Source organism: Octopus bimaculoides, chromosome 14 (genome assembly GCF_001194135.2).
Source record: "Octopus bimaculoides isolate UCB-OBI-ISO-001 chromosome 14, ASM119413v2, whole genome shotgun sequence".
In the NCBI taxonomy this organism is placed as follows: Eukaryota; Metazoa; Mollusca; class Cephalopoda; order Octopoda; family Octopodidae; genus Octopus; species Octopus bimaculoides.
This window is the reverse complement of record NC_068994.1, coordinates 413097-422910: the sequence shown is the minus strand read 5'-3', so window position 1 is coordinate 422910 and position 9814 is coordinate 413097.

Here is a 9814-nt window from a genome sequence, read left to right as displayed (position 1 = left end):
GTGTGTGTGTGTGTGTGTGTGTGTGTGTGTGTGTGTGTGTGTGTGTGTGAGTGAGCGCGTGGATAAAGCTAAACTTACAAATTGGTGCAAAAAATAAGGAGCAGCGATAACAAGAGAAAGAAGAACAAAAATATGTGAAAAAAGGTAGAAAGTGTGAAGTAGATGCCAGGTATGATGGGGTGGCGGGCGGTGGGTGGTGGTGGTGGTGGTGGTGGTGTGTGTGTGTGTGTGTGTGTGATTAACATTGCTGAAATAATGGAGTTATTAGTGAAGTTCCGTTGTGATAGATACACTGGGGAATTGGTTACTCATTCATCACTGGCGAAACATAGACGCACGCACACACACACACACACACACACACACACATACAGACGAATAAAAATAAATGAGTATATATATGTGGGTATGTATGTGCGTGTGTGTGTGTATGTGTTTGTGTGTTTGTATGAATATAATATATATACACATTTATATATTTGTATCTGCTCATCCATCTCTCTATCTTTTTTATCTGTCTTTCTGTCTGTTCCACTGTCTGTCTGTTTGTTTCTCTCTGTCTTTATTCGCATATACACATACACATACATACATACACATACACAGACATACGTACACACATATATATATATATATATATATATACACCATCACGGAGAGAAAAAAGTGAGAAGGAGAGAGGGAGAGAGAAGTGATACATATGTGACGGGTAGGTAGGTAGGTACATGTTGTCGGGTGTTGGAAGGGTGGAAGGCATCTGTGCATTTTAGGGATGCGGGTGAGTGTTGGGTAAATATGGGTGGCAGGTTCGGGTGGAGATGAAAGTTATGTGAAGATGAAACTGCTAAATGCCAGCCTTGCATAGCATCACACACGCATACACACAACCACAAAACACACACACACATACACGTACAACCACACACACACACACATATATGCATGTGTGTGTCGGTAATCACATCTAAATGCACTTGCACATACTGAAAGGTTATATCATTGACACACACACACACACGCGGGCACGCACACGCGCGCTCGCGCGTTACGTCCACATATTCATCCATGCGTCCTACCATACGTTCATACATACACGTACATCTATCTATCTGTGTGTCTGTCTGTCTGTCTCTATCTTTGTCATTAAGGTGCTATGATGTTGTGGGTGCCACAATGTACGAAGCCATTAGCTGGGAAGATTGCCGGTGGGTATATGTGTCTCTCTCTCCTCTCTCTCTCCCTCTCTCTCACTTTGTCTGTCTGTCTGTCTGTCTGTCTCTCTCTCTCTAAGTATATATATATATATATATATATATATATATATATATATATATATATATATATATATATATATATATATATATATATATATATATATATATGCATGTGTGTGCGCGCGTGCGTGTGTATCTGTCGATGCAAGAAATATTGGTGGGTGTGTTCCTATTGGTGGGACATTCCCATCAAAGCTTCCACGCGGAACAAACCTGATATAGTTACTTACGAGAGAAAGTACAGTTCTGTTGGTCAGCTCCCCGACACTATACCAGTAACTATAAGTGTATGTGGTGATGTTAGCAAAGTGGTGTCGTGTCGAAAATCTGGGATTCAGGCAAAGAAAGCTAACCCACATCTTACGAAGACAATGTACAAAGTTCAATGATGATAAAAGTTCATTTGTCATTGCCGTTATCCAAATTCCATACAAATAGATACACACGTATACATATACATCATAATATACGCATACAAATAGGTACTTATACAAATACATGCGCACATAGATTATGATTGTATACAGACACACACACAAACACACACATATATACAAATATATATTTATACACACACATACACACATGCATATACATACACACACATTATATATATATGTGTGTGTGTGTGTGTGTATTATATATATATATATATATATATATATATATATATATATATATATATATATATATATATATATACTTATGCACACGAATACATACATATGTACATACGCACACGCACGTACGTATATATATATAGATATACGCCTGTCTGTATGTGTGTGTATATATTAAGATTAACTTAATGCACCATAGTCCGATGATGGTTTCGCTGGCCGAAACTTCGAAGTCACTGTCAGTGTTATTCTTGTTAAAGAATAATAAATTTGTACAAAGGCATGGAATAACTCTTGAGATTAATGTAAAATTGTTTCTATTGTAATTGAACATAAAACCATTAATGTGTGTGTGTGCGTGTGCGTGCCTGTGTGTGTGCGTGCGTGTGTGTGTGTGTGTGTGGAAGCTGAATTCTTTGCATTTACGGTGCTTTTGTAAGATGTCAGACATCTGATGGCATGTGACAATTTGAAAACAGTTGAATTTGAAGGCGCAGGAACAAGAAGAAGAAGAAGAAGACCCAGTCTGGGTTCGAAAGACATCAGTGAGACTAGCTCACGTGATATGTTGGTCACTAAGAATGTGTAAGTGATGCTAACGAGAAACTATTTTGGCGAACAATAGTGAACAAGGGTGAACATGGATGATCAGGAGTGAACACAGGAGAGCAGAGGTGAACAGAGGTGAATCGTAATGAGCAGGAGTGTCTTTATTATGGAAAATGAAACAAATGTATGTTTGCATATGAACCGGTGAATAAAACAGAGAAAGCAACAACAGCAGTAGATCAATGTTTTGTGTCGTCTGCGTTCTCCCATATAAAGCAGAACCGTGGCCCCTCATGAAGACCTTAGCAGGGAGGACTGACAGCTTCGATGGCTGAGCCCTGAAAATCGTCGGGAACACCAGATGGTACCATCCAGAAAAGAACTGCGTGTGTGCATGCAATCCGCCTGCTTCCCACCTCCTCATAGCAATCCGCTGCATGCGCTGGTACGGACATATCTTCTGCCTAGCGCCAGATCATCTTCTCAGGGCTTTAATGCCGTTCGATACAGCAGTTGCGGATTAGACGTTGACCCCGTGGCAGCCCCGCATCAGATGGCTGGACGTTATAAAGGAAGATCTGCAGAGGCTCGACGTCATCTTGACGGATGTAGAGGCGATGGTGTACGGGAGGTGGAGAGCACTGGTGGACCTGGTCGGCTCTAAGAACGATGAAGCCTTTGCGTCCACAAACCTGGGATGTCCCCAGCCCAATCAAGTAGAGCATGAAGCAAGCAATACACACACACACAAACACTACTTGCTTCTTGCTTACTAATCTAATATAATCCACACACACTCACGCACACACACACACGCACTCATACACACACACACACACACACACACACGCACTCATACACACACACACACACCGTATATATGTGTGTGTCGACTTTTCCGTTCATCCTTTTGGGTCGATAAAATAAGTACCAGCTGGACACTGGGGTCGACTCATCCCCCTTCCCCGAACTTGCTGGCCTTGTGCTAAAATTTGAAGCCAATCTAAAAAAAGACGAAATGTCATAAAAAACCAATGTAAAACTGTCCTGAGGGGTTTCTAAAAATCAACTTATTTTAGATGAATCAAAAATATCTTGTTGTTTAGTCCAAGGCTAATCTTCACTGAGCTTACTTATAATCAAATGTACTCCAACCATGACCATCACACCTTTGTGTCAGTCATTATATATATCTAGTATCACTTTACACCATGTGTCTTTACTGTGGAGTTCTAACAAGACCGGAACATATCTAGAGTCATCACGTTCACCTCCCTCACTCTATTAACACTCACCCATTCAATTTTTATTTCAATCATCGAGTTATCCTCCCTTAATAACTCCATGTTTGGTTTTGTTTTCCATTTTCATAACGGGTTAACATATTTTTAACTCATTACATCATCTTTGCACACACACGCACACACACACTCACACACACATTTAACTATAAAGTTTTCGTGCTGAAGACATCCCCGGGTAAGTTCTTCTCGTCATTGTTTTAGTTATTTTTCTTCTTCCGTTGACATTTAAGGCATATCTTTGAGGCGGCCATCTCAGATGTTTGAACAGTGCGATTTATTAGTGAAGACGTTCCTGTATTTTTCAGTCCATGTCAGGGCCCCAAGATAAATAGGTAACAGTTACAAAACACACGCATACACACACACACACACACACACACACACACACACACACACACATGCAGAATAGAGGTTACGCGTGAAAAAGGGTGGGTGGTGTAGCACTGTTTTATCTGTTGTGATGAACGATCTAGGATGGTAATAAAGACCCTATCAATGTCTATGCAAGATGGTGGCTGGATGTGGTGGCATTCATTATCTCTCCAAATATTCTAAATCCCCCCCCCCTATTGGCCCCATCCCTCTCTTTTATCTAACAGACGTTGTCAGCAAGGTAAAAGATTTGGCTGGAATTTGCTGGGTAAGATTCCTAAGTGGGGTCAGAGATAGGGGACAGTAGCTGAGTGTCAGAATGATTTATATTCTAGAGTTTTCTATGTCCGGAATGTAATCAGCGGTGGTGGTGGCGGCGGCGGCGGCGGCGACGGTGGTGAGGAAGATGAGGTGAAAGACAACACTGTGTAGCACGGAAATGTGTCACGTGATGGTGTGTTATCTGTGCAAGTGTGTACATATGTATGTGTATATGCATGATATAGTGATATATATATATATATATATATATATATATATATATATATACGTATGTTTGTGTGTATATGTGCGTGTGTATATAGTACACATTGAGAGAGAGAACGAAAGAGAGAGAAGGAAGTGGGGGAGGAGGACAGAGGTATAACGTTTCAAAAATGAAAATAGTTTAAGATCCATTGTATAGCTCAGTAAAAAAAAGAGTTTTGTGGCGTGATGAGACAATGGACTGTGTGTAGAATAAAATATAGGACCCTATACATACATACATACATACATACATACATACATACATACATACTTATGTATATACACACACACACACGCACACGCACACGCACACACACACACACACACACACGCACACACACATATATATATATACATACATACATACACACAGGGGTTGGAAAAAATAATGGAAACACCTTAAAATTTCAAACAAATTTAGTTTGATAAAGAGTAGGTCCGCCTTTGGCAGTAATTTTTGTCCAGTCTTCAGCTAAAACAGTCTCCAGTTCTTGTAGTGATGATGGTGGAGGATATCGACTCCTTAATTGTTTTTCTAAAATGCACCGTAAATGTTCAATAATATTGAGATCTGGGGACTGTGGTGGCCAGATAAGATGTTCAACTTAACTAGAATATTCCTCGAGAAGTACGTGGAACAAATAGGGGATGCAATAAGGGTGGAGCACTTGCAGAAAACAGTACTGCTTAGAACCGCTCGAATGCTTCGGAAGGTGCTCGAAAAATAAGAGGTGTTACCTTAGTTCACTGGTAGTGAACAGCTGGTACCCTAGTACATCTCCAGCGTTAGAAGCTGTGCAAAGGCAATAATAATAATAATAATAATAATAATAATAATAAAATGTGTTGAACTGGAATATCAGTGGAAGAAAAAAAAAATGGACAGGAAAAAACGTACGCTGCTGACTTGTAATAAGATGCACCACCCAAAAGCAGACGTGGACCGTCTTTACATTTCCAGGGCCCAAGGAGGTCGAGGCTTGATCTAATTTAAAATCTTTTACAAAACCACCACAACTAGACTGGCCAAAGAGCTTAAAAGCTCTGACGACTGGATGCTAAAACTTGTTGAAAATCACGTGAAGATTCACGAGGGAGAGCAAAAAAAAAAAAAAAAAATGAAAATTGCTGTTGATGCACAATATCCAGATTGAACAACATGATGGAAGTGCAGCAACTGTTGTTGCAAAGAAGGTGAAATCAATGGCAAAGCAAAACGCGTTTGAACAATTGGTCGATAGGTGGGAGCGGAAACCTCTGCATGGCAAATATGTGGCCCGTAGCGAAGGCTTTATCTTAGCTGCTCAAGATCAGAGCTTATTCACCCGTATAACTACCAAGCCAATGTGATGAAAAATGGGATAGATCCAAAGTGCCGATTCTTCAATGATGAGAATGAAACACTGGGCCACCTAATCTCTGGATGCAAAATTTTACCGCCAGTGGAGTATAAATCAAGACATGACAGAGTTGGCCAATATCTACATTGGTTAATATGTTCGCATTATAAAATCAAATCTATTGACAAATGGTATAAGTACCAACCCGAGGCTGTAAATGAAGGAGAAAATGTAACGATTCTTTGAGACTTTCCAGTACATACAGACAGAACCATCAAAGCTAATGAGCCGGATATTGTTGTGAAAGATGAAAACAATAAAGTCTGTTTATTGATCGACGCCAGCATTCCTTGTGATCATGATATCTCGGCAAAAGAATTTGACAAGTTCAGAAAATATAAAGATTTTCTGATTGAAATCGAAAAGAATATGGCATCCCAAGGCGGTTACAATACCAGTGATTGTGGGAGGCCTTGGAATGATCAAAAAGGGAACGGAATGATCCCTGGTTTACCATCCATCCAAGAAGTGGAAAAGATTTTTTTAAATGGTACGTCACACGTATTAAGAAGAGCACTGTCGCTGTGAGAACGATTACAACCCATGCAAATTTTTTCTTTTTTGTTTTTTTTTCTTTGTAAATGAAAAATCTGGTGCGTTTATTTTAATGGTCTATCAATGTATACAGTGACTTTCTTTGCCCTAGATGTCGGGAAGACACTCGGCAAGAAATGGAAATAGGATTGAAAGAAGAAAAACTACTACTACTACTACTACTACTAATAATAATAATAATAATAACAACAAAAACAACAACAATACTCGGAAAGAACTGGGGCAACTGAATAGGATAATGAGAGGAGAGCTGAAGAAAAGGTAGTAATCAGAAAATTGAATGGACAGTATAGGCTAGAAGAAAGGGGAAATCAAACAGTACTTGAAGAATTGATGCAAAAGGGGACAGCATTAAAGGCCAAATTGAAAAGATATGATGCTAGATGCAAAGGCTGGGAACAAAATAGACTGTTCCAATCAAATAGAAGGCGTCTATTTGAGGAAATAGAGGGAGGCCAACACCAGGAACTGATTCCAGATGCGGAAGAAAGTAAAGAATTTTGGAGAAGGCTGTAGAACAGGACGGTGAGACACAAAGAAAGCGTGAAGTGGCTAACAAAGGGGGAAAGACAACTTGAAACTGTACCAAGACAAAAGGGCGCCAGAACTAATCTATATAGAGTGGGAGAGAAGTTAAGAAAATATGAAATTGGAAAGACCAGGTCTGGATCAGGTAGAAGGCTATTGGCTGAAGAACTTTAAGCAGTTGCATGAAAGGATCGTAGCACTACTGGATGACTGCCTGCAGAAAGGTCACGTCCCTGCTTGGATGATAAGTGGACGAACGTTACTATGCCCCAAGGATCCCTTGAAAGGGAACTTGGAATCAAATTTTTGACCTATCTCTTGTTTACCACTAATGTGGAAGCTTACGACCGGTGTATTGGCGGAAGAGTTATACAACCACCTGGAAAGTAACAATCTACTTGTAGTGGGTTATGCAAATCAAAAGACGGAAGTATTACTCATATAATAAGTGAATGTAGCATGGTGGCACAGAAGGATGACAAGAAAAGACATGACAACCTAGGGAGAGTAATCCACCGGGAGTTGTGTAGAAAGCTAGGATTTGAACGTATTGATAAGTGGTATGAACATGAACCTAGTAAAATACTAGAAAGTAAGAAATACAATATGTTGTGGGACTTCAACATTCAGACTGGCAGAGTAATAGAAGCTAGAAGGCCTGGTTTGGTAGAATTAAATAAAGAGAATAGAAAGTGCCAGGTAACTGACTTTACAGTCCCAAATGATGAATCCATATGAGAGGTATAGAAAAAATAGCAAAGTACCAGGACCTAGCCATTGAACTATAGGGACTATGGAAGGTGCAGGTAAAATGTATCCCAGTAGCTATAGGTGCATTGGGAACTATCCCTAAAGATCTGAACAGAAGAATAGAGGAAATAGGCGTAAAACCCAGTTTAGTACAGCTGCAGGAAACAGTGTTATTAGGGACAGCTAGGATACCTAGGAGAGTTCTTGGCATTTAAGGTTAATCCGTTCAAATATATAGGCACAAGGCCTGAAATTTTCTTGGCAGGGGACTAGTCGATTACATTGACTTTAGTGTTTCACTGGTACTTAATTTATCAACCCCGAAAGGATGAAAGGCAAAGTCGACCTCGGTGGAATTTGAACTCAGAACGTAAAGACGGACGAAATGCCGCTCAGCATTTTGTCCGGAGTGCTAACGATTTTGCCAGTTCGCCGCTTTATTACTATGAAATAATATTAAATTAGAAATTTCTTCCACATTTTTTGACATTTTACTGTGATTTCTTCGTCTCGCTTCACTGCACCTCCCGGCAAAAAATGTGAGTCAAAATGGGTTAAATGTTAATCAGAGTACTTTGGTATTTTCGTACTTTTTTACTCTTGTACTTATCTAAACTGTTATTTCTAAGAACAAACCGTTCAATTTAGAAAGGTTTCAAATTTCCCCAACAACGCCAACACCAACAACAACAGCAGCAGCAGCAATAACAACAATAGCAGCAGCAGTAAAAACAACAACAACAACATTATTTTGCAGGCTGTAAACCGTTAAAACTAAACTAAAACCTACAATAATAGTTAATGGTGTTTGATAGATCAAAATAGATCAGATTTAAAACTTCAAGTTCCCGCAGGAAATGTCAACTGACAACCTAATGGAATAATAATAATAATAATAATAATAATAATAACAACAACAACGACAACAACAACAACAACACCAAAAACCCAGTTACCATGGAAACGACTTTGTAATTTCTGGTTAGAATTTTTTTCTCTTTTTCTCTATTTAAATAACGATTTTTCGTTTCGCTTTACTCCTTCCGGGAATGTATTTTTCTATGCATCTCTATGTATGAATGGATGTATGTCCGTACATGTATGTATGTGTATGTGCGTATACACACACACACACACACACACATATATATATATATGTATGTATATATCTAAGTATATATGTATATATGCAAGTATGAAAGTATGTGTCTGTGTGTAAGTTTGTGTTTTTACTTGTACTTATATGTCTTATATATGCATACATACACACATACATACATACATACATATGTGTGTGTGCATATATATATATATATATATATATATATATATATATATATATATATACACACACACATATATGCGCATGTATGTGTGTGTGTATCTGTCTGTCTCTCTCTCTGTTTCTCGGTTTTCCCTTCTCTCTCTAGCTATTTATCTATGTAGGTGTGTGTATATATGTGTTATACAAATTTAGATATATATACGCATATGTGTATCTGTAAGAGTACGTAGAAAATTCCAGTTCTGGAAGAGTAAAAATGTTTCCTATTCATTATCATAACGTGTTTTATCAGCATTTAACTAACCACGCATTCTGAATTATAGCCACAACACCACAGCAAACTAGAGATGAAATATTGCAGATTTACGTACCAGCTGTTTCTGTACATACATACGAACATCCATATATACAGGGTGCGGTGAGTAAACTGTAGTTAAAATTACGCAAAAATGGAAATAACACTGACATCTCATTTTAACAGATGTATTTCCCCAAATTACATAAAAATATCTCGAAATACTAAAGAGTAAATTTATCCAATAAAATCGCCATTGGTTTCAACCACGGCTTCCAGACGACTTCGGAATCTCCTGCATTTTTTCTGGAGGGTCTCCTTGTTTAAGTTGGTGAATGCTGCCATAATCCTTGC